The 27,505-nt window shown below is 32.5% G+C and overlaps 1 protein-coding gene and 1 long non-coding RNA gene across 2 annotated transcripts in view; one reads left to right on the forward strand and one right to left on the reverse strand.

Moving 5' to 3' along the window:
- Positions 1-21,927, reverse strand: part of LOC126744358 (dystroglycan 1) — a 252,399-nt gene extending 230,472 nt beyond the window's left edge. The window contains exon 1 of the mRNA XM_050451734.1: positions 21,635-21,927. The gene's annotated coding sequence lies outside the window, so the exon portion shown is untranslated. The remainder of the gene's footprint in view (positions 1-21,634) is intronic.
- LOC126744366 (uncharacterized) overlaps positions 3,333-27,505 on the forward strand; it is a 37,951-nt gene continuing 13,778 nt past the window's right edge. The window contains exon 1 of the long non-coding RNA XR_007663133.1: positions 3,333-4,241. This is a non-coding gene — a long non-coding RNA (uncharacterized LOC126744366). The remainder of the gene's footprint in view (positions 4,242-27,505) is intronic.

Below are 27,505 nucleotides of genomic sequence, written 5' to 3' on the forward strand. Positions count from 1 at the left end.
GGATGTCCAGTGGCACGTGTAAAAAGAGGCAAACAACATACTACCACTCAGGCAATCGGATTTTTCTGAATCAACAAATAGATGTGTTAATAACGTAATAGTACATTCCAATAGTATTATGCTATTACAATTAGAAACTAGACCTGTTAATTTCAACTGGATGGGTTAAAATTAACAGGAAAAATGGGAAATTAACAGAAAACAACTCCTCCAATACAGTGAGGACGCGCAGGTTGGCACAAATTCATTTAAAATTCAGGGGTGTATTCGAAAAAAAAACGCTCGGACACGTCGATTTTTATTTTTTGTCGTTTTTTTATGATGAATTCATGTATATATGTAGCATGAACCAAAAATAAGGAAACAATATGTATTACTTTACGTAAATCGTCGATAAGTTGCAAAGTTTAAAAGTATGGCGCGTTTAACTGAAAAAAAAAGAATTAAAATTTTGATGATGGTAGGATATGGCGACAAGACTCGAACACAGGCCGAAGTTTGCGATCTGTTTAACAATAAGTACCCGGAGAGGCCTATTACACGTTCGGTAGTAAGCAAAATTGAAAAAAAATTTAGAGATTGTGGTTATGTTAGAGACAAATGTGACCTGAACCGTCCCACGCTTCCAGAAATCAAAACAATTAGATATTTTGCTCGATTTACAAGAAAATCCACATAAATTAACTCGACAAGTTGTTCCAGATGAGTCGGTTAGTAAATTATGTGTTCTAAAATATTTGCATAGGAATATGCAATGATGGGATCCATATAAGATTCCTTTAATTCAGGAGCCTATCTGAAATGACCTACCTATATGAAAGTGATCACATTCGCAGAATAGAGTTTTGCAGAAATAATGATAAATAAATGTAATGCAAACCCACAATTTTTAAGTAAGATTGTTTTTTGCCGACAAGGCAAGTTTTTTTTTTAATGGTTCTGTAAATAGGCAAAATTTTCGTTATTGGGCATCAGACACTGGAGTATGGAAAGTCACACAATTTCCCAAGAAGGTTAACGTATGGGCAGGAATTGTGGGCACGTCAATTGTGGGTCCCTATTTTATTGAGGGCGTACTTACCTCTGAAAAATATTTAGAATCGATTTAAATCTTCAGTTTAATTGCACTTTATCCAAATGGATAATTTAATCATTACGGCATTGAAAAAACTCGTCCATTATCTTAAAGAGATCTACGTAAGTAGAGAAAAAAAAATAAAACTTTAACTCTTGATCTCAAAACATCCTTTATATATATCACGAAGGTTACTCGTTTCGCTAATAAAGCATCATCAGATCTTATAAACTAGATGACCTGCTTAGTACTCATTGCGACATTATTTATGGTCCTTGTTAGGATAGTTTTGAATCACATAGAGTTCAGAGAGTACAGAATTTGTGTATACGACTAATCTATGGGGTTCGTCGTCATCAACATATCTCACCCTTTTTGCGTCACTCTCAGTGGTTTAATATGTATATTAGAAGAAAGCTGCATATAGATGATTTTTGTTTCAGACTATTAAAAATAAAAAAACCACAGTATTTATTTGATAAACTTGAATTTAGGGCCGATGGTCATTCATTGCGTTCTTCAAACAGAAGGGTAACAATACCGAGACATAGAAAAGACATTTTTAAAAAAGGTTTTTCATATTTTGCAGCTAAGTCAATAAAGCTTTTCTCATCAGATCTTGGCCAATCTCCATTCACCTTCAAAATCAAACGTAAGAAAAACTCTGCTTCCTAAACAATTTAGTTTGATCCAATGAATACTCGAATTTATTTAATTTAATTGTGCAAATTTAAAACCTAGATAGTGCCATTAAAAGTATAGTTTTGTTATTTCTATTTTTATCCTGTATGTCAGATCTTATAAAAATCTTATTATGTCTTTTTGTAATTTTTGATTGTCTTTAAATTAATACCTTATTGTAAGTTTTAATATATATTAAAATAATGAAGTTGATTAAGGCTTAAACAGTACCTTATGGATTCGTAAGCCAAAAGGCATCTGATTAGCCTGTTGAAACTAACCTACAGTGATATTTTTTATGCGCTATATAATATTTGAGACGTAGTAATCGAGTTTAAAAACTAGATAGATAAGGTAAATCTTGTGTCAGTTTTTTAAATGCCAAAATTTCATCACTTTTCTAAACTGATAAGTATATGATATACGTATATTCTACAGTTATATACGGTTGATAAACACACTAAAACTGAAAGTTTATTTAAAAATCGTTAAATAAACATATATTTAACGATAATAATATATGATGTTTATGCAATTAATATGGTGATTATATAATTAGAAAAGTAGAACTGACTACAACTTTTATTCAAATTTGTCTTGTGTCAAACGTGGTCGGTATTTTATTTAATTTTATATTGTTTTGATTTTTTTATTATGTTTTAATGCATTTTATTATATTTATTTAGATTGGCAAACTTAATATTTTTCTCTATATAAATTATGTCTCCTCGTTTTTTTTTTTTTATTTTATATTTTTTTATGTTTCATTGTATAATTATTGTTTTGTGATCCTTTTTTAGTGACGCTTTAGTTTTTTTTAAATTTTTTGTTTTACTTGAAATTTTTTAATTGATTTCGTTTTTAGGTTTCCATAAGCTCGGTCTTTAAACCTTCCCTTGGGATTTTCTGATTATTTCCTTTTATATTTAAATAACTATAACATTTAAGCTAAATAAAAACTAAAAATAAAAATAATTTATAGTTGATTTTGATAGTTAATCATAGATTTATATTTGATTTATGGCTTGATAGTTGGTGGTGGATTATGTTTATGCTGGTTCCTGGAACATCTAGATAAACTTATGAGCCTACGACAAATTATAAAAAAGCATACAAGTACAACATACCAGTTTGTTACCGGTTTAATCTCCAACAGATATATTAATTGATTTATTAATTTTTTTTACCCAGATAAAGTAAATCGCAACCATAGTTTCATAAAATAATTTATTTAAAAATCATACATAAATATACATACTACACAGATATGATATACTGTTAAGATGGTCCCTCCTAACATACCCGATCTGAAACGCAAGGAAAACCATTATTGGATGAGGAAAGTAAATAATAATATGGGATATTGTTTCATTGTTTTGTTGATTGAATAGAATTAAGAACTGCCATTGATTTTGCATTGATTTTACCTTGCAGGTCAATTTGGCCTATTTTAGATTTTAATGAATACTGAGCACATATTAACTATTTGTTTATTTTGTTCAAATCATAAGGATCAATAGTGATAAGAATGTTAATGTCAATCTGGTCTGTCAGTTTTGTTTTTGTAAATTATTGTTGCTAAACCATGGCCTCAAGTTATAGATTGCTCCATAGTTGCAAATTACTTAAACCAATGTTGGTACCAGATAGTACCCAGTAGTTAAACCCAGCATGTCAACACCTAGGTACTTGACAGATAAATGCATTCCTTAAAATTTGGAGGGAACTGACAATCCTGTTTTTAATAGATTCATTCTTTATCTGGTTCTAGAGTATGACAGATAGTTTCGCTTAATGCGGATGTGAAAAGGTAGACCCTATCTTAGCCTAATTTTTTTGTAGTTAATAGTATGTGCTAGGATAGCTTAATTGCTGATTTTCTAAGTAGGCCTAAGAGTTTATAGGGCTCCTTGTTTTTGTTGTGTTAAATAAACCCCAGAAAAGGCCACATTCCATCTTCGGTAAGTTAGCACATGTTACATGCCTAAGTCATTTTCCTATTTTTTTCATCTAATTAATTTCTTATTTGCATGCTTTTCGGTTTAACTCAAAAGAACATCAATGCATCCAACTTTTTAGAGAGCAATTTTATAAAATTTAACTTACTTACCCACACAAAAATGCCATAAAATTGACAGCCATGTCGAACCTCATGTGTGGTCCCCATTTTTAGGCCTTCCTGTACCTTCTGCTTATCCTCTGCTTCTGCTTTTGCTGCATTTTTATTGTTATTGCTTCCACCTCACTTGCTACTCCACGTGTTACCACATCAAGTCGCTTGGATCATCACCTCCGGAACCTGCCTTCCTTCCAATCGGCTACACCTAATACCGATTGCCTTCCACTACCTGCTAGACATTCTGGAAGCATCCTAACTGGTCGATCTGTTGCTGCCTCTTTCGACTCAAACGTATAGCTGCCAACAAAGGAGCCCCATTCAGATCAGGTGGGCCCTGCTACCAGTCGGAGAGACTCAGAATTTCAGGTAGCCCCTTTTTCTTTTTGGCTTGGTTTCTCCAGGTATTGATTTATCGGTTCGTCGCAATTTATAGATTTTTTTTTTTTTTTTTGAATTAATATGTAGAAATGATCACAGATTTTAAATTCAATTTAGCAAAATTGTTTATATAACCACCATCACTGATTTGATTTGAAATTGGGAACTGAGTATATACGTATATGCGAGGTATTATCAGATGTACAATTGAATAAGGGTTAAGTGCTAAATTTTACTTTATTTTCTTTCTCATAACTTTAAACTTCATAATTATAACTTAAGTATTAGAGCATTACTGCCTTTGTATTTATTTTTTTAAAATTGAGGTTATAGATTAAATTAGTTGTCAATTATGACATTGATTTATCTTTCAATACTAAAGCTGGGTTTAACGATATAAAGCTGCGTTTTCTTTGCGTGCCCTAATTAAAGGCTAATAATCATAACCCTGGAACCCACATTTAGGCATTGTGCGAGAAACAGTGCAATAAGTTAGGTCTGGTTTCCTTGACTAAACAAAAGCCTTTGACACCGTACAATGAGGGCGCCTATGGAGCCTCCTGAGTAAGCTGAGAGTTTCGAAACCTCTCATATACATATATCCTAAAAGCCTTGTATCACAAGAATAGAGTAAGATTAGAAGGAAAACCCTTAACAGATTTCAGCGTCGGAAAAGGCGTCAGACAAGGTTGCATTCTATTCCCAATTCTCTACAACAAATACGGAGAATAAATTATTAGAAAGGCTCTATAAAACTATGAGAGTGGCGTCTCTATTGGCCGAAAAAAAGAGTCAAGTCTACGAAATTCGGATGTTCTGGCAAAAGACGAACAAGAAATATTTAAAATACTTTAACGCCTACAAGCTACTAGTTTGAAATCAGTCCTTTGACTAAAAAAGACCAAATGCTATCTGCTGATTATAGACAGACCTTAGACAATACGAATGCCACATCCACAATATAAAAACCAATACCACTGTCATTTATCATGGTGCAAAAATAACCAACAAAGGAGGCTCCGAACTTAAAATCAGAAGAGGGATTGATATGGCAAAAGAAGCTTTGGGCAGACTAGTTAAAATCTGGAAAGACCACAATCTTCAGAAAATGATCAAGATGAGACTTCTCAAAGTGCTGAGATTCTCCAACGCAACCTGTTAGTCAGAACCTTGGAGGTTAACGTAGCATGCCGCAAGAGAATAGAAGGGTTCGAAATGTTAATTAATAAGAATAGAAGGGTTCGAAATGTAAACGAATAGTTACGACGCTCGAAATCAAGCAATAACTGGAGACGGAGAAAGAGTTGTGATGAATTTCCAGCTTTAAACAAAAAAAATAACTTAGTACTATATGTCAATTATGAGACCCTTTTGTCCTCACTCAAATTGCATAAAACGAATTTTTATTTAATAATATAACCTTGAGACCCTTTTTTTAATCATTCTGTAATGAGTATTAAAATGAACCAATCTTTAATTATAAATAATTAGTCAAGTACCAAACATACGCGAGATATAAGTATAAAACTATTTAAAGTTAAATAAAGTGGTTTTAAACGAGTCGACGTTCATTAGCCACCGCCATTTACTAACCAATTAAATCTTTTTTCCAATGAATAAATCAAACGATGGTATTTAATAAAAAGTTGCACTTATTAAAGCTAAATAAGCAATAAGAATTTTCTTGATTTAAATTTTCATAACTTGTTATACGAGATCCTTGATATTTCAAAATAAGGTTTTCCATTTTAATTGCTTTCTTTGATAATACTTTGGGACTACAACTTTGGCAAAAATTTATTTAATGACTTATCGAGTACATAAGATAATATACACGATGAAAAGTTTTTGAGTAAAAAAATATAAAACCATCTCCTGTAGGTTCTATGATAGTTTACACATAAATGAAGAGTTTTCTTGCATAAGATACGCACTGGAGATAAGATGTATCGTATCCATGATCCTAAAACAGAAACTCATAATTCTTTGTCGAAAACGATTGATTCATTGGTAAATTCCATCCGTTGGAAGAATGCACCAAAGCAAAAATAATTAAATATCCGAATGATTATTAGTTTAATTTCACTGAAGTCGGTTAAATTGTGAAGAATTTCTTTATACTTGGTTATATTGAAATTTTCAGTTTTATTTAAAGGCCAAAATCATTTGTAAAAAACTCTTAGGACTCTTAGGACCAAAATGTGAAACATCTTACATAAGACTGATGATTGGAATTAGTAAAAAGGCAATAAAGTGTCCTCGTCTTCTAGATTTCTAGTCCACGAACAAGCTGTAAAGCGTAAATAAATTCTAAAGTGCTGACGCTGACAAGTTTATATAGGAATCCTAAAAAAATTCTGAAGCCTCACCTAGAGTTATTAGAAGCCAAAGAACTTGAAAAGGTTAATAAGCCACCTTACTTCCACGTCTGTAGTTTAGGTTTATGAATTTGAGCTTATCTCATCTTTTTCCTCATGAATAAACCTTCACCGAATATCTAAGCTTTTAAAAAGAAATTCTAACTGGAGCTGATATTCGTAGTCATTAATAAGATCCTGAAAGCCAATCTAGGAAACTCAAAGTTTACTCTCGAAAAATAAGTGATTAATGAATATCTGTCCATTCAAAGAACACACATGATTTAGAAGTTTGCATAAAAATCCTGATAACTTTCTAAAACCTCATCCAGAGCTATCAGAGGCCAAAGAACTTAAAAATGCTAATGAGTCACCATGGCTTCACGTCTTGGACTTGAAATAAAGAGTTTGTGCTTTTCTCAACCTTATCTGAATTTAATGAAGAATTTCCTTTCAGAATATCTAAACTTCTCGAAGATAGAAATTCTAACTGGAGCTCACACTCGCGGTCAGAAATGATATTCTTAAATGCAATCTAGGAAACTCAGAATTTTCTCTCAAAAAACCAACTGATTTATGAATAAATTATATTTATTGGAAGTAGTGATATTAACCAGAAGATAAAAATAAATTTTTCAGATCAAATTGTACATATTGTACAAAATTTTGTAATAGCTGGGCGCCAAAAGTTATTCTAAGTACTCCCAATAGTTACTGTTTAATAGGAATCACAATTTTCCAACGAAATCAAATATTTTTTTAATGCATAAATCTAACGATGGCATTCATTGAAATATTTCGTATAAAAGTAAATTTTGAATAAAGATATTTAAATTTGGGATAATTTTAACCGAATTACATGCCTCTGCCTCTTATAATATATTCTTAAGACCAAAATATGAAACATCTTACATAAGACTCAGACTCATTGGAATTTCACTGAAAATTTCCAGAGGTCAGAAAGTTAAGAAAAAGTCAAAGTATCCTTGTTTCATGGATTCCATGTCCTTGGGCAAGCTGGGAAAGGCATTTTCCAGCTTTTTGACAAAAAAAGGCATTTTTTTGCAGAATATCTCAACTGTTTAAAAAAATCTTACTAGAACTGATATTCGTGGCCATTAGTAAGATCCTGAAAGGCACTCTAGAAAACTCAGATTTCACTCTTGTAAAATGACTTTGTAAATAAACGAATTCTTGCCGTTGGAGGTATTGGCTGGAATTAGAAGTTTACATAAGGATCCTGATGAATGAAACTTAGAGTTTCCTCTTTAATAATCGACTGATTTATGAATGAATTATGCCCATTGGAAGTACTGATATAAACCAGAAGTAATGTAAGAATCCTGATGGATTTCTGGAACCTCATCCAGAGTTATCAGATGTCAAGAAACTTATAAATGCTAATGAGAAATCTTGAGTTTTACCTTGGAGTAAATGTAAAGAGATTGCTTAAGCTTGTCTCATCCTTCTCTGAAAAAAATGAAGAATTTCCTTGCAGAACACACATGGTTTTTTATTTATTTGCTCGAAAACCTTGCATTATTCAAACAAAACACAAAAAATTAAATTTGCTCAAAACTAAAGAAGAATTTTAGAAATAATTTTTGTTTTTAGAAAAAGCAGTGGCCTACCACTTTGTCTTGAAAAATATTCAGTTAACAATCCCGTACGAACACTACTGGTCAAAAAAAATTACAAAAAATATTTAAATCAAAAAATTTATGTCTTAGTTCAAAGCCGTGCATCAAATTTTATAAAAAACTTCCAATAATTAAAAAGTTATATCTAAAAAATATTTCTTATATTTAACATATATTTGAACGCCCTACATTTTGCAAACGAAGCCTTTCTTAAGAAAATAAAGGCTTATTCTGAATGTGAAATACAGATACTGCAATTTGGGATACCCTGTATTTGTTTATTATGGCAGTTATTGCATTAATATAAAAATGTATGCATAAAAAAATAATTTACAATAAACTAAAAGTTAAAAATGCGTAAATTTATAACTTTCGTTGGGCGCCAAAAGTTATTCTCCCCAACCACAATAATCACTGTTCAATAGGAATCAAAATTTACCAACAAAATTAAATATTTTTTTTATGCATCAATCATCATTTGATTAGACAGTAGGCATTTATTTAAAAATAAGGTGTCAAAGTAAAATGTAAACAAAAACATTCAAATTTGGGATAAATTTAATTATTGAACTACATACCTCTACCTCTTGCAACATTAAAAGTTAAGTTACACTTAGGACCAAAATGCGAAATATCTTACACAAGACTGATAATAGATCATAGAAGTCTCACTAAAAATTTCCAGAATTTAGAAAGTTAAGGAGTCAATGAAGTATTCTTGTCTCATGAATTTCATGTCTTTGATCACGCTGTAAAGCTAAATAGATTCTTGATTGGTGACATAAACCAGAAGTTTACCTAGGGATCCTGATCAATTTCTAAAGCCTCAAGGCCATAAAACTTAGAAATTGCAATAAGCCATTATGGTTTTCCAACTTGGACTAGGTCTAAAGAGCTTGAGTTGGTAAATTATAACTGAATCTGAAATTTGTGGGTATAGATGAAAGCCTAAAAGGCAATCAAGGAATCTCAGAGTTTGCTCTTCAAAAACGACTGAATGATAAATAAATTCCATTAATTGGAACGACTGACAGGGCCCGAAATTCATTTAAGAATCTTAACGTATTTCTGGAGCCTCACTAAGAGTTATCAGAAGCCAAAGAACTTAAAAATATCATCTGCAGATTAGGTGTAAAGGTTTATCTTATCCTTTTCTTAGTAAAGTAAAGAATTTCTTTGCAGAACTTCTCGAAAGAAATTTTAACCGGAGCTATCTAGAATGGCAATCTAGATGTCCTCGAATAGATTCCTGAGAGGAAATCTAGAAAATAGATCAGAGGCCAAAAAACTTAAATCGAGTCTGAGACGTCTTGAATGAGTCATCTTGGTTTTACGTCTTGGAATAGGTGTGAAGAGCATGAGTTTTTCTCAACTTTATTTGAGTTAAATGAAGAATTCTCTTGCAGAACATTCGAGCTTCTCGAAGGAAAATGGAGCTCACATTCATGGGCTTGGATGACATTCTAAGATAATATTATGACTTTAGAACCGTTAATAACAACTATGTTGATTGTGAATTACTATTTAGGTGGTGCTGATTGAGTCGAGGATTTTGGCAATGTAAATATTGATACAGCTGCAGAAAGATTTTACTTAATGATTGAAAAAGAAGAGGCACACAAAACTTACATGTCTTGTAATTCTACTCGCAAGTAATTATAGAACATTGTGCAAAGAAGAATATGATACATGTTATGCCAGGGAGGTGAATAACTCACTTTACAAAATCTTCGACAATTCTGGAATTTAGGATCTGTTGCTACTGAAACTGGGCAAGATATTACAAACTTACATGCTACATTTTTTGCTAGTATGTATGATAGATCTACTTTTTTGTACTTCGATTTAAAAAATCAGACTTCAGACTCTATATTACCACAGAAAATTTCTATTTTGGAAATGTTTACCAAAATAAATTATACAATAGTTAAATATACAATCTTATAAAAAAACTTCTGTATTTCTTAGCATTTGGAAGCAGAGTTTCATTGCACCAATTATTAAGTCTCGAAGCCATAATGACGTAAATAATTATCAAGGTGTCTGTAATCAATATTATTGCTAAGTTATTTGACAGCATGATTTATGATCAATAAGCATGGAAGTGTAGAGGACTAGTGAAAACTAGTGCGGCTTCTGTAAGGCAAAGTCAACCTCGTATAATCTTGTATTATATAAGACTGACTTGTTCCAAGATTTTGAGAGTAATATTTAAGTAGATTCCATATATATTGATTTCTTGGAAGCCTTCGATAGAGTAAATAAGTGACTACTTTAGCAATGGGGATTCATGGGATTTCTCCACTCAGTTCTTCTTTGGTTTGAGAGTTTTTTATAGGAGAGTCAAATTTTCCCAAGTGGGCCACTCAAAAGTGAGTTTTGGATTTCCAGGTACCTTTCGATTTCAAATGATAGTTCAAGGGACGAAAAATGATACCTTAAAGTAGTTTTGCAAAATATACATTTTTTTATTAGTTATAAGCAATTGAAATTTTTTAACAAAGTTTTTTATTTTGATAATATCTTGGTTTATACTTGAAAAAAGTGAGTAATCTTACATTCTACACGTTCTAAAATATTTTAGACATTAAGTGAATCATAGGCTTTGTGAATTTAATTGTTTATTCATCACAAAAATTTATTTTACAATAAACAAATGCAAAATTTTACATGTTCTTATATGTTTACGGAAAAAATAAAAAAAGAACATTGTTCAGATATTCATAATGAATATTTAAGCAAAAGAAAATTTTTGTTAAGTATCCATAAGCAAATACGCCAAGCGTCTGTTTATTGACATTCGAGCGCTCGAATCCCCTTATGTACAGACGCATTACGTGTTGCGATCTAGACTAACGCAAGTCACTTAATTCCAAGATTCTGCACAAAATCTGAATACTTAAATACAGTTTTACACTTTGATTTGCTGAATATCACTTTCTGTGCAAAGTTAGAAAATTTTCCATTTTATTTTGTTTTCATATACAGGCTGATAACAATGATACTGTCGTGTTTTGCTTTATCGTTTTCGTTTCAGCAAATCCAGATTCCAATTTTTTTCGGTGTGTCTTATACTCGACTTTCGTACAAAAATCGAAGTTGATTTTCTTAAAATATCCCCGTGCCCAATCATAAAGTTCTTTAGTCGTCGTAATTCTTTTAGTGTTTTTTTTTCTGTAAACTAGCACGATACTTTTCACTGTGCCGCCAATACCATCGCACGCCCACGCCCCTTTGCCGTGTGCAGTGGCGAAAAAGTGCCACTCTGCCGGCATACCAAAATCGCTTTGATGATAACACAAATTGATAAAATTATATTTGTTTTTATACCCAGGGCCCGGTCCCATCGGGAAAATAATAAATTTTCTTAACACCAATTCGGCCGAATTTCTCTTCAATTTCATTCCAACTTATTGTTATATAAATGAACTGCAGTGGCGTCGTGGTCTGATTTTTCGGAAAAGACGACATAATTAGCATGTGTAAAACATATTTTATTTTTATCATTTTATTATATTATATATTTTTTATTTTATATTTTAATATATGTATTCTCATTTAAAACAAAACTCTTTTAATGATCTATAATAATTCTATCTCAATTTAATTAATTTCATAATCAATTAATAACTTGATATATTTAAAATAACGTATATTGCTAAAGATCTCTAATATTTATTGAGTTAAGGGGACACCCAAAAATATTAATTGGCGGAATGAAGATGCCCGCACAAGTAGGTGTGAAAGCCTCTGTTCAATTAGGAACGAATGCGCAATTCCTCGAGTGCTGTCTGGTAAGACTGGGGGCCTTACCTGGGGCTCGATTGACACGAATAAACAGAAGGATATAGTAGAAATATATCCTTTGTCTAATTCGTTGAGATGCTTACTGTTTAGCGGCAGTGGAGCGTCTGGGGAAGCCCTTACTATTTTAGGTGACACTAGCTAGTCTTCAAATAAAGGAAGATAACATGTTTGACATATGTATATATTGAAATGTGACATTGTGTAAATTGATGTTGACTAAGATGATGCAAGGGAACGGAAGTTCCCCGGTGAGTATATTTTATTATTGCCAAAAGTTGACAGAACAGTAAATATTGTTTTTTTTAATTATTTTTATGTGATGTTCGAGTTTATGTCTAACAATATGAGAAGGATGACTGTTGAGTGATTTTGCATTGTAGAGACCCATTGGCTAAGAACAACTCTGACAGGTAATAAATCACACTTTAAAGCGTATTTTACACATGTTGCAAATCACCAATTTCTTTAAAGTACACAACGTAAACATGAAGAGTTGCTTGGTTTTTCGATCAATCAACGTCACACTTGATTTCGAGAAATCAAGTGTGACGATGAATTCTCCAGCTGTGATTAATTTTTTGAGTTCCTCAAGATATGAAGCCTGGGATTTTGCCAGAAAATCATGTTATTACGACGACCAAAGAACTTTATGTTTGGGCACGGGGATATTTTAAGAAAATCAACTTTGATTTTTGTGCGAAAGTCGAGTATGAGATACACCGAAAAAAATTGGAATCTCGATTTGCTGAAACGAAAACGATAAAGCAAACACGACAGTATCATTGTTATCAACCTGTAAATGAAAACAAAGTAAAATGTAAAATTTTCTTACTTTGCACAAAAAGTGATATTCAGCAAATCAAAGTGTAAAACTGTATTTAAGTATTCAAATTTTGTGCAGAATCTTAGAATTAAGTGACTTGCGTTAGTCTGGACCGCAACACGTAATGCGTCTATATACAGGGTGACAATTTCAAGAGTAGCCATGGCTTATAATTTTTAAACCGTAAAAGATATAAAAAAATGCTTAAAACCGTTTCTATAGTAACAAGGGGGAACCAAAATGATGAATTTTTTAGGGATATACTATCGTCCCCCTAACCCCCAGAGCCACCCCCTTAAAAATTTTTAATTGGAAGGGTAGTCGAGTGATACCTTGTTTGAAAGGTCTATTCATTCCCTATATTTTGCCGTCTTACTCATTAAAATCAATGCAACCATTTCCGAGATATGTATGTCCTTTTAAATGTTAGTCAATTCATTTTACTATCAGAATAAAAATATTTATTCTGATACTAAAATGAATTGTTAAAAGCCAAAACAAAACTCCAATAAATAGTACACTTATACTGAAATTATTGAATTGTCGGAATGGTATTTGGCGATGTAAAAAAAAGGAAAATTTTCGATGCCTGCCATTCTCGAAATATTTGTTGTTTTTTGTTTATTTAAATTTTGCCTTAAAATGTTCAATTTTTGGTTTGGTTAGTAATATCGTGGTTCTTTTTGTTATTTAAAGTTCTCTCACTGCTCTAGTTTTATTTTTACAATGGTTTATACGATCGCCGAAAGAGTTGAAATGATATTTATTTATGCTTCTCAAAATCGCTGTTTTTGTAGAAGTGCCACAATATTTAATGAGAGGCACCCAGATAAGCAGGTTGGGCATTATTACATCCAGAAGTTGGTAAGAAAATTTGAAGAAACTGGGTTTGTAGGTGATATAAAGAAAAATCAGCCAAGAATACTGGATGAAGCAACTCAGATTAAGGTTCTTGGGCATTTTGCTATGGATCCTGGTATGTCGACTCGTCAAGCAGCAGCTGCCACAGGAGTGTCTCGTGAATCAGTACGAAAGATATTAAAAATTAATAAATTCCATCCTTACAAGCTACAGATTGTTCAAGAACTTGGTGATGACGATCCAGACAGGCGGATCGAATTTTGTGAATTAATGACCCAAAAAATAATAAATGAGCCACGTTTTATAAAAAACATTTGTTTCAGTGACGAGTGCACTTTTTATTTAAACGGTAACGTTAATAAGCAAAACTGCCGTTACTGGAGTGATGAGAATCCCCATATTTTTAGGGAAGGGCACACCCAATATCCCCAAAAAATAAATGTGTGGGCCGGAATTCTAGGGAATAATATAATTGGGCCATTGTTTATTGATGATAATCTAAATGGAGAAATTTATGCTGAAATGTTAGAAACAACTGTTGAGCCTTTAGTAATAACGGAATTGGAAAACCAAAGGGATGAAAATGAAGATCTTGTTCTTGATGAAAATTTATTGCATTTTTAACAAGATGGGGCCCCACCACATTATGTATTGCCTGTTAGAGAGTGGCTAGATAATCATTATCCAGATCAATGGATTGGTAGAAGAGGACCTATTGAGTGGCCGCCAAGATCGCCAGATTTCACCCCTCTCGATTTTTTTCTTTGGGGTGACCTAAAATCGGTCGTTTTCAAAACGCAGCCTGCCACCATTGAGGAGCTAAAACAAAGAATTACACAAGAGTGCCGATTATTAACAACTGAAGTTTTTAGAAATGTTCGTCAAGAGTTTGAAAACAGATTGTACTTTTGCTTGCAAAATAATGGAAGCCACTTTGAGCATTTAATAAAATAATTAAAGTTCAATGCAGATTTTTATTGTTTTAAAAATAGAATAAACGCAATATTGCAGAGTGTTTTCCTAGTTCCTAACCATTTGTACTAATGTTCAAATGTTAAATATTTTATGACATTTTCAAAATATGTTAATTTTATAAGAAATTAAAAAACACTTAAATAACCTTTAATAAAATATTAAAATTGGCATAACTCTAAAATAAATGCATTGATTATTATAAGTAGAGTCGCAAAATATAGGGAATTAATAGACCTTTCAAACAAGGTATCACTCGACTACCCTTCCAATTTAAAATTTTTAAGGGGGTGGCTCTGGGGGTTAGGGGGAAGATAGTATATCCCTAAAAAATTCATCATTTTGGTTCCCCCTTGTTACTATAGAAACGGTTTTAAGCATTTTTTTATATCTTTTACGATTTAAAAATTATAAGCCATGGCTACTCTTGAAATTGTCACCCTGTATAAGGGGATTAGAGCGCTCGAATGTCAATAATTAAACGCTCGGCGTATTTGCTTATTCATACAGGGTCCGGCAAAATGATCTCCCACATTTTGATTTTTAATAAAAACGCCAATGTAAATGCTATTTATATTTTATTTTTATTAACTAAAAATATATGGTATGCCATTTTGTTATTATTAAGTTTTGCAAATTACAGAGTCCAAGTGGCAACCACTTCTTTCGACACACATTCGAAGCTGATTTCTGAAAGTTTCCATTACTCGAGCAGTAATTTGAGGCGATTTTCTGTAATTTCTTGGCGTATTGCCGCTTTCGTCAATGGTTCGGGGATGATGTTGAAAAACCTTCTCTTTCAGGTAGCCCCAAAGGAAAAAGTCGCATGGGGCAAGATCGCGTGAACGTGCAGGCCACCCAACGTCTCCACGTAACGAGATTACGCGCCCTGGAAACATTTCCCTGAAGAGGTCCACTGTCCTTCTTGCCGTATGAGCTGTAGCCCCATCCTGTTGAAACCACACATCCGGATGTTCAAGTTCCCTAAGTTTTGGTTCCAAAAAATTACGTAGCATGTCGACATATCGATCAGCAGTTACGGTAACAGTTACCCCTCGTTCTTCAAAAAAATAGGGACCCCAAACAGCAAAAGAACCAACAGCATACGAAACGGTAACACGTTGGCTGTGAAGTCGCCTTTCATGGAGCTGCCGCGGATTTTCTGGTGCCCAGTAGCGAAAATTCTGCTTGTTCACACGGCCAGATAAATGGAAATGAGCCTCGTCACTCGTTATTAAAAGCGCATTTTGTGGGACGTTTTGAAGAATATCATTGGAACATTCTGGGCGATTTTCCCAGTCCCGTTCACTAAGTTCTTGCACGATCATCATTTTGTATGGGTGGAATTTCAGATCGGTGTGCAAAATTCTTCTCACAGAACGATCTGACAAACGCAAAGCAGAGGCATGTTTAACAGCTAAACGTCTAGGAGATCGTTCAACTGCTTCTCTTACAGCTGCAATGTTTTCAGGTGTCCGAACACTTCTCGGTCTACCAGTTGATTTTCTTTTTAAGGCTGAACCTGTAGCTCTAAAATTTGAAACCCACAACAGTATTGTTTTGCGATCTGGAACTGGATCATGTCTACCAAGCCCGAAGTAAGTACGAAAATTTCTTTGTGTCGTAACCACAGATTCGTTACTTTTGAAAAATGTTTCGAAGGCACGATGCTCGCCCGTCCAGTAACAAAAATGGCAAGGCGCGCGCAGCCAACCGACTACGCTAAGCTGGGTCCCTCTTTAGTGATTTGGGCTCAGTGGCGGCGCAAAATGTGGGAGATCATTTTGCCGAACCCTGTACTTAGCAAAAATTTTCTTTTGCTTAAATGTTATTATGAATATCTGAACAATGTTCTTTTTTCATTTTTTCCGTAAACATATGAGAACATGTAAAATTTTGTATTTGTTTATTGTAAAATTAATTTTTGTGATCAATAAACAATTAAATTTTAAAACGTAAAGAATGTGAGATTACTCACTTTTTTCAAGTATCAACCAAGATATTGTCAAAATAAAAAACATTGTTCAAAATTTTAATTGCTTATAACTAATAAAAAATGTATATTTTGCTAAACTACCAACTTTAAGGCATCATTTTTAGTCCCTTGAACTATCATTTGAAATCTCACTTTTGAGTGGCCCACTTGGTAAAATTTGACTCAGGAAGAGTGCAAAAAGTTAAAATTAATAATTTTATGTCATCTCAGTTTGGGGTTCCGTCAGGGGTTTTGCAGGTATCACATTGTGCTCCCCTTATGATTTAAAATTTGTCTGATTATTTATTTGTCAATAATTTGATGAGTGTTATCGAATACTCTACTTGCAGTATGTCTATAGACAATTTAAAACCTTACAGGAATATTGAGTGGTGAAGCTTCAAAGTGATTTGGATGCTATATACATCGCAATATTTTACCAGCCGCATCTTCGTCTAGAAATAAGACAAAACTTGATATACAGGAATCTTGAAAAGTGAATCGTTTTCATATTACAGGCTGTTTTATAATTCCTATTAAAGACTGTTTTTTGATAATATTTTCGAAACGCCTGATCGTTAGTCTTCGAAATTTTTATCATATATTACTGTTATTGTTTGCTGTAATTGATTTTATAACATTTTATGCTTAAATATATACAGGATCGAATAAAATTAGTGGTCGGCAAGGTTAAAAATATCAAAACTTTTTTTTTAGCTACTTTCTAATAATTCTGGTAATAAAATTAAAAGGTAGAGATTACAAATCATCAGGTATAAACATGACATAAGACTATTACAAATACTTCATTTTAAGATCAAAAAATTTTTTCTTCGTTTAAAATTTTATTTCAAAGTTATAAATAACATGTAAATAGTTAAGAAAAATTAAAACAATTAACTTATTAGCTAAGAACAAGAAACTGAAAATCCCAAACAAAACAAACAAACAAAAGAAAACAAATTATAGCAAAGGTTCGAAGTGGTTGCCATTTTGTTGGAGACATAATCTTGCCCTACGCCTTATTGCGCAAGTAGCCCTTAAAATAGAAAATGGATTTTTTCTTATCTCATTAACCGCCCAATTAATTCCCTGAAATAATTCTTCACGGGTATTAATTTCTACAGCGTATACCAATCCATAAATAGTAATCTACTGAAGTTAGATCTGGAGATCCAGGAGGCCAATTTATATGACCACCTCGGCCAATCACTGACGAACATTACGTCGAAAATGCGCAGGTGCTCCATCGTGCTGAGATATCAAATTCGGTCGTATGTTAACTCTTAAACTCCTTGATAATGATAAGGATGTAAGCCTTGGATTGTTACTATTCTTCCTATCTAAAAAAATATTTTTTAATTTTTATTATTACCTATGTCGGCAGTATTTTTTTTTTAATAATTACTTTTGAACGGGGGATATGTGTGGCTCGTGACACCGTTCTGATTTTTGTCGAAAAAGTTTTAGACGTTTTACAAGTTATGATTTGCTTGTGACCTGTCTTGTCCACGAGCTCTTCGAAAACTTCAATTTTCACATAAGTCATGGTGGAAGTTAAAACAAAGAAGAAAATAAAACAAAGAAGAAGAAAATAAAAACTTGACGATCTGGAATTCGTCTGAAGGGAAATCTTCGGTGGTACTCTCTAACTAGACTAACCGGTTTACAGGGACTATTTCTACCTCTGCCATCCTGCTTCAAAAAAAATTTGATTGAAAATGAAGAAACACTAATGAATTTTAGTTTTCAGTATTAATTTAGCTAAAAATGTGCTGGCGAAGAGAGATGATACTAAATTTATTTCACGACACGATTAATCTCTCTCCGTCACAGCGGACAGCACGGTTCACCTTTGACAGACGCAGGAGCTGGAAAGACCCCCAGATGCGTCGCGGAACTGTTTAAGTAGCAGTCCAAAAGACGTCTGAGCGCAAGACCGGAGATTGAGGAACTTCGCTCGTTACTTTATGGGTTTAGCCGCTATGGGCCCAACCAAAACCTATACATAGATCACTAATAAGAATACCATAGAGTGCCTAGTAGAAAGTACAAATACGGGACAAATCGTAATAATTCGACACCTCGTCCGCTTTAGTAAACCAATTCAATTACCATGAAATTTTCCCCATGCACAGCATATTATAAAACAATAACAAATAATTAAAGTGGAGATAACGTTGATAGTGGTTCAATGAAAAACATTGGCGAATTCCATTAAAAATGGAAGGCAATAATTGTAATTAAGGTGGGTGTCTCAGTCAGCAGTCTCGTACTTATAAAGTTTTGAAAGAAAGATTTATAAGGTCATTTTTAAATATTTTAACCAAATGAATAAAAGTTAGGATTCTTCAGATCCCGTCTAAAGCGGAATTAATCCTGTAACAATGCCAACTACTATTTTTTATTTTATACATAGTTACCTTTTCAAGACCAAGTCATGATTTACTTAAAACTTAATAATTATTTTTTTTGAAACCGGAGGCTTCTAACAAAATAAGACAAGAGTACCTTTTTTATGTAAAAACGTTGGTTCTTTTTAATTTTACTATCCAAATAATTAAAAAGTAACCAGAAAAAAAGGTATGACATTTTTATCTTTGCTGATCACTAATTTTAAACGACTCTGTATACATTTTAGCACAAAATGTTATAAAATCAGTTAGTAACAATAACGGTAGTATACGATAAAAATTTCGAACGATAACGACCAGGCGTTTCAAAAATATTACCAATAAACCATCTTCAATAGGAATTATAAAACACCCTGTAACATGAAAACGATTCACTTTTCAAGAATCCTGTACATGAAGTTTTTGTCTTATTTTTAGACAAAGATGCGGCTGGTAAAATATGGCGATGTAATTTCGGGATACCCTGTGGAAGTGTAGTATCAGTATCTAATAAAATTTCGCTAAATGTGAAGGAATAATTTAGTATAAGTTTTTTTAAGGGAGCAAAGGAATATAATACTGTATATTAGATCAATAATGACACTTTACAGTCGCCTCCTATAATCAAATATGTTAGAGTCTGATTTGATGAGATATTGTCATTTTCTGAGCATATCTCAAAGATTAGCTTAACGAGTACAAAAGTTCTGACATTTGTTATTCGTCATTCTGATGGACTATCTTGAGGCGCTATTAAGTTACTGTACACTTCACTAGTGAGAACTAATCTGGAATATGCCACTATCATTTGGTCACCACAGTATCGGATTCATGCTGATTTTCCGGAATGTTTGCAAAATAAGTTTCTTCGTTTTATGGGATATATATTTTGAAAATTACCGTGGATCTGATAGGCTTGATGCATTAAAATTGAATACCCTAGAGGCCCGACGTATGCACTTTGATTTATGTTTTGATTTTACATTGCTTAATAATTTTATAGATTGTCCTAGACTCTTATATAAGGTTAGTTTTAATGTAACCCGCCGTAATCCTCGCAATCACTTTCTTTTTCACATTACATTTCACTTAAGCAAATATGGACAGCATTCCTTTTTTTTTCTTTTGGGGTTTGTCCATTATGCTCGAATACACTTTATTTTTTTATTGTGCTCACCCCGTCTACATTTATACTACCCAGCCTAGCACAGCATTCCCTTACTAATAGGTCACTGCAAGTTTTAAATAATATCAATATAGATGCTTTTGGGTACACTCTATGTGGCTTTGAAAATCAATTAAACAGGTTAGATTTAGGTATGAATGTGTTTTCTGAAATTATAATAAAGTTTTAGGATTAAGAAATGTTGTTGTTTTACCATTTGCATATTTACTTGCTTTGTTACCACTGCCAATAAGTAAAATATTTTTTATAGTATTTGATGATTATATACCTTGTAAAAATGAATTATATTCACTGAAAGTACTGACATAAATCAGAAGTGTACATACGGATCCTGATGAATTTCTAGAACCTCAGAAAGAGTTATTAGTCCAAGAAATTCAATTAACAATCCCGTACGGATACTATTCATAAAAAAATTAAAATCAAAACATACCCTTTGTTATTCCAAAGCCGTGTATCAAAATAATTAAAAATATTTTAAGTAATAACAAAGATATTACTAAAAACCATTTTATTTTCTAAAATTTCGTATCTCTAAAACGAAGCGTTTCTTGGTATGTTTATAAAAAAATTAAGGTTGAATTCGGGAAACCGTATATTTGTTTGTTTTGGCAGTTGTTACATTGTTGGTAAAATGTACGTGTTGTAGAAAATTATTTAAAATATTTTTTGTACTTATTATTATTAGAACTTAAATGCATACATTTACAAATGTTGAATAATAGTTGGGCGCCAAAAGTTATTTCTAGAGTCCCAAAGTACTAGTTTAATAGTCACTCTTCAATAGAAATCAGAATTTACCAACAAAATTGAATATTTTTTTAGATAGCATTTCTTAAAAATTGTAAAAGTAAACTATAAATAAAAATTTCTAAAGACATTTAAATTTGGGACAATAATATATTTGTTTTACATTTAAAATAAGTCTTTTAATTGAACTACTACCTCTACTTTACTCTATTGAACTAATACCTGTGCCTCTTATAACCTACTCTCGTCATCTTAAACATTCAAATCTTTAATTTAGAACCCCATAATTCGTAAACGCACAAAAGAACATAAATAAAGATCAATAAAAAGAACAAAAAGCCCTTAAAACTCAGTCTAGACTTCCAGGTGTCCCAAATAAGGTATAGATTTTATACAGTGCAAACCGAGGCCATTGATCTCTATGATTTGTTTATGTTGTTCCGACAAATAACACGACAATCTAATTTAGGTATTATCTTGATTATATTTACAAACACTTTCTAGTACTGTCAGTAAGAAGATAAGATTAACATTTAAAAACCCTACCGGCGTCAAAAAATATACCTTTTATGACATAAACTAAGGGTCTTCGTCTATAAAGAAAATTATTTTCTTACCTGCTGTGGCACCAAAATTCTATGCTCTTTAAATACTCGATTCAAAGCACACTCACACCGGGCCAAAATGTAAACGAACCCCTAGTTTTACTCTAGCATTCCGTAAATAACGTAAATTTTTTTTTGTCAATAACCGGCTGAACGGACCCCCGACTTTAGCGAGTGTGTATTATAGATCGGTAAAGGCAGTGCTGAAGCCCCTCCTTCATCTCTCGCACAAAAGCACGCTTTGAAACAGCTGGTCTGGTCCTGAAAATGCCTTTAGATTTTAGTTTAGAGCCCGTCCGACGTCCGACACGACACGAGACAGAAGCCTATCGAGTTCGGAGACCGGCTCGAAGGACCGTATACCAGGGTGATCCATTGCATTCGTGTTTTGGTCGGAAATATTCGGGGGTAGGGCCGAAGAGAGACAGAAATAGCGCCATCTGAAATATATGGCCAACAAGAGAAGAAGTGAGCTAGTTGATGACATATTCTTTGTACAGGCCTTTTAATTACTCGCATTTTGATCGACTTTTTTTAATAAAATGTCTTTATTAACCTAATTATATATATAATCCATTGAAATGGTGTAATAAAATTCAGGAAGTGATAATACTCGTAAAAAATAGTAAAAAAGACTCATTAGGGGATACAATAATTATTAACTTAGCTAAGAGTAACGGCGTACATTTAACTATGTACTAAAAAATGCACCCTTATTGAACCAATAATCTAGCAAGTGCATTACCATTTTAAAATCTAGATTAGATACGCCAACTTTTAATCACTGACCAAACAGTGAAGTAATTGTCTATATTAGGACAGTTAATTAAAGTTGGAAAATGATGGTCAAAAGACACAATTTTAAACACAAGTTAAGCAAAAATCTGATAATTTCTTAAACATGTGAATATTGTATTTGAATTTAGTTTTGTAATTTATTGAAGGGTTTTTCAGAGTTAGATTTAAAAAAGATTGTTAAGAAATTCAAAAAATTGTAACAACAGTACTTAAAAGATCAACAGGAGGCGTCAATTTTTTTCGGTTTTCTATGAATTCCTATAATTTTAAAAGTATTCAAGATACATTTTTTTAAATATTTTTTTTGAATCCCTGAGCACCCAGTCTATTATTCGTTTTCGGTTTATCGTCGATTTTTGGGACACCCTATATATATATTTTAATTACAATTAAGTAACAGTAATCCATACAAAAATATACGAGCGGCGAAAAGCAGTCAGGAAACTGAATCAATTTTCAATACTACACGCTAATGTATCATAGAATCTAATATACGCGACTGGTTACAAAAATTCTTTATTGCTTTATGAACATTACAGTCCTAACTTTCATTCAAATCAATAACAACTCCTATAGCAATATCAAGTGTAACAAAAGCAAATGTTGTTCGCGCTCATATTTCGGCATGCAAATGGCGAAATTGAATATGAATTTTTGTGGGCTCTATTGACTCTAATGGCTAAGTCATTCCTAATTTCGAAATTTTGAATCATATTAGAAATCGTAAAAGAAATCAATATTTCCAATTTTTTATTGCATAGCGAAGATTTAATTTTTTTTTTAACCAGTGGAATTTATACATGTTTTTGAATTTGGTTTTCGTCTGTGAATATATCATTTTTTATTTACTTCATATATCCACATACAGTGTAGTGACTTTAACTGGAATAAATTCAGTTGAATCTAATCAAAATTTATCACAAAAAATTCCTGAGACCCGTCGATTTTTGTTTATTTTTTTTCACATTTCAAGATAGTTTTTATATTTTTTCACCTACAGGAGGGTCCAAATTAACGCCAACTTTTTTTTTTCAAATGGAAAGCTACTTTTTTTAAACTCTTATTAAAAAGAGCCCTTTTTCTTGATTAAATTGCTCTATTTACTTTTGTGATTATCCAAAGGAGAAATATGAAAAAAAAAAAAAAACCATTAAATTATTAAAAGTTGCGTTTAATGTATAAAATGCTCAAAATGAGCACCATTTACTTGTTGGCAAAGCCCAAGACGGTAATAAAATTCGTTTCTGACATTTTCTAACACTTCTGGAGATATTTGTCGGATTTCTTGCCTAATACGTTCTTTGAGTTCGTATAGGTTTCCTGGGTTGCTCGTATAAATTTGACTTTTCAAATATCCCCACAGAAAAAAATCAAGTAGAGTAAGATCGGGAAAACGTGCCGGCCACTCGATTGCACCCCTTCTATCAATCCATCTGTTTGGAAAATTGTCATCTAAATACTGGCGTACATTACGGGCATAATATGAGGGAGCACCATCTTGTTGCATCCAGATTCTTTCATCATACAGATCTGGATCGAACTGACTCGGATATAAGGCAGGTAAGACTGGAACTAGTTCATGTTCAAGAAATTCTAGATATCTTTCCCCAGTTAATGTATTATTGAAGAATATGGGCCCTATAACTTGCCTGCCAATTATGCCAGCCCAAACATTAGTTTTCTGGGGATATTGTGTATTAGTTTCCCTTACTCAGTGTGGGTTCTCGTCAAACCAGTAGCGACAGTTCTGCTTATTAACATGGCCATTTAGGGTGAATGAAGCCCCATCAGAAAAAAGGATCCACTCCGAAGATATGCGATTTTCGTCAATGGCGTTTATCATTAATTTACAGAACTGAACTCTGCGATCTGGATCGTCTTCCATTAACTCTTCAACAGGTTGCATTTTATAAGGTCGTTTGTTTGCACTTTTTAAAATTTTTAGCACAGATTTATGATGAATAGGGTTTTCGCGAGCTACTCTTCTGGCTGCAGTTACCGGATTTTCTTCCATCGCTAACAATACATTTAATTGGGTGTCTTCATCGATTTTAGAAGACCTTTGTCTTGAAACATCCCTCACGTGCCCAACTTCTCGAAATCTGCTTTCGATTTTACTAACCGTACCTTGGTTAATAGGTGGCAAATCTGGATATTTCTGCCTGAATAAGTGGACAACCTCTAGCTGAGTACGACTTCTGTCCTCATACTCAATCATCATTAAGATTTCAATCTTGTGGGATTCGGATAAATAAGGCATTTTTTCAATAAAGTTAACTTATTTAACAACTGGTTGAAATTCACTTTAACAGTGATACTACAACAATGTCAAGAAATGTCTCGATACCAATAAAATAAACAAACACGCCAAAAATTTACCAACACAAAATACTTCGAGACTTTTAATAATTTAATGTTTTTTTTTTTTTCGTATTTCTCCTTTAGATAATCACAAAAGTAAATAGGGCAATTTAATCAGGAAAAAAGGCTCTTTTCAATGAGACTTTAAAAAAAGTGGCTTTCCATTTGAAAAAAAAGTTGGGGTTAATTTGGACCCCCCCTGTAGGTGAAAAAATTCAAAAACTTGAAATGTGAAAATCTTGGAATGTGAAAAAAAATAAACAAAAATCGACGGGTCTCAGGAATTTTGCAAGATAAAATTTGATTAGTTTTAACTGAATTTATTCCATTTAAAGTCACCACACTGTATATAAATATATTGCATAACATAGACATATAAAATTACGAATTATGCACCTAGATAACCGAATATCTGCGTGTGCTCCTAACTGTTTTTACAAAAAAAAAATTATAAAGTATACCCTAACACTAACCATTACAAAAAGAAGTTTTTAGATAATTTTTTTGATGTTCTGACCCTATAAACAGTCTTGATGTTGTTTGGAATTAAATTAAAAATTTTTGGTGCAAGATAGTTTAAAGATTTCTTATTCAAATTTGTGTTAATTTTTTGAGTAATTTAGTGTTTGTTTACGCAATTTCTGATATTATGAAAATGCATTACATATAGTCAAAATCGCTCTTATCGTGCGGGTGTATCGGATTATCAACGACAAACTTTTGTAGTTACGTTTCATTTCAATTTGCGCAACAACGTTTTTTAACTACAACGCGTCAGATAAACGAAACAGATATATGCAGCGTTAATGTATCAAAAGAAGATAAAATGATAAATGTCAGTGGTTCTAAAACAACTACTTTCATAACAAACATGCCTGATGTCTCGTTTTGATTGACGGATGACATTATTTGTCACAAGATAATTTAAATTTCAAATTATGGAAAAGAAAAAGCTTTTTTGTGGATTTCTAAATCCTCAAGCCAAAAAAATGGTATTTAATGTTATTAATTACTTCAAGGACGAAAAAGAAAATAAAGGGTTGCCTAAGAATGTACAAGAAGAAGTAGCTAAAGCTCTTGGAATTAGTTTAAGAATGGTGCAAAAGGTTGTATATGAAAACAAAAACAATCTTATTCCCAAGAAGGAAAAAAGTGTAAAAGGAAGAACCCGAAGACTGAAGATTTAAGTGAATGTGTAAAAATGGAAGTAAGGCATAGGATTTATGAACTATATAGGCTAAAAACAAATATAACGCTACCATTTCTGAGCGATGTTTTAAAGCAACGCGGTACTTTGGAAATTGGACTTTCTGCTTTATCAAAATTAATTAAAAGCATAGCTTTTCGCTATAAAAAAGACTGCAATAGAAGATATTTGTGTGAACTACCAAATATTGTGAGCCAACGAATAGGATTTTTAAGACAATATACACAAGATGAAAAATCAAAGTTAAGGAAAATGGTATTCTTAGATGAAACTTGGATATTTTCAAACGGGAGTGAAAAGAAAAAAAGGATGTGGTCAGGCAAAACGATTTATTATTTTACATGCCGGGTCTTCAACGGGATTCGTTCCAGGTGCAAGTTTAATTTTTTTCTTCTAAGTCTAAAAGTATGGATTATCATGACAATATGAATTGCGAAATGTTTGAAAAATGGTTAAAGGAACAGTTAATACCGAACTTGCAAGAACCTTCCTTAAGAGTATTAGACAATGCGTCGTATCATTCAAGAATTTTGAATAAACAACCAAATGGAAGTTGGAGAAAAAGCGAAATTTATGAATGGTTAGTAAAAGAAAATCAGAATCCCTTGCCATATATGCTAAAATCCGAACTTCTTTCAATTGCAAAATCGCTAAAAAGACCAAAAATATATGCTGTTGACGAAATAGTACGTGAATATGGCCATGAAGTTTTAAGATTGCCACCATACCATTGTCAGTTTAATGCCATTAAGCTTATATGGGCAGGGTCAAAATCTTATTATGAGAAGCATGTGGGTGCTGGGCTTAGATCTGACCAGGTTGAAGCTGTTTGGCATGAGGCATTGAATCACATCACAAAGGAGTATTGGCGGAAATCAGTGGATCACACAAAAAACATTATTAGAACCTGGTGGAAGAGAGAAAAAGTACTCGACATCCAAGTTGAACCATTGATCATTGCTCCATTTGAAGAAGATTCGGAAAATGACGAAGAGTTTTCCGACTCTCTTAGTGATAATGATAGTTATAATTTGTTTCTTTTTTTAGTCAACTTTGTTACTTCATTTTTACACATTCACTTAAATCTTCAGTGTTCGTCTTCTTCCTTTAGACTTTGTTTCCTGCTTGGAAATAAGATTGTTCTTGTTTTCATATACAACCTTTTGCACCATTCTTAAACTAATTCCAAGCGCTTTAGCTGCTTCTTCTTGTACATTCTAAGCAATCCCTTATTTTCTTTTTCGTTATTAAAATAATTAGTTTTCTTCTTGCATTTCGTTTATTATTTAGGTATGATTAAAAAGTACAAAAAAATTTTTTTTAAACAAAGCTAAGTAAATAAATTGGTGAATGCCCTGGGAGAAATGCCCGCCGCATTTAACAGTTTTTTTTTTAAGTTATTTTTAATCTTTTTTTTTTGCCTTGTAATGTGTAAAAAAAAATTACAAAAAAAACGACATTTTTAAAGAACTGTCGTAGCTTGCTTCGTATTTATCTTTTTAAACAAAGTTAAATAA

The sequence above is a fragment of the Anthonomus grandis genome, chromosome 14 (assembly GCF_022605725.1).
Source record: "Anthonomus grandis grandis chromosome 14, icAntGran1.3, whole genome shotgun sequence".
NCBI classification, from domain to species: domain Eukaryota; kingdom Metazoa; phylum Arthropoda; class Insecta; order Coleoptera; family Curculionidae; genus Anthonomus; species Anthonomus grandis.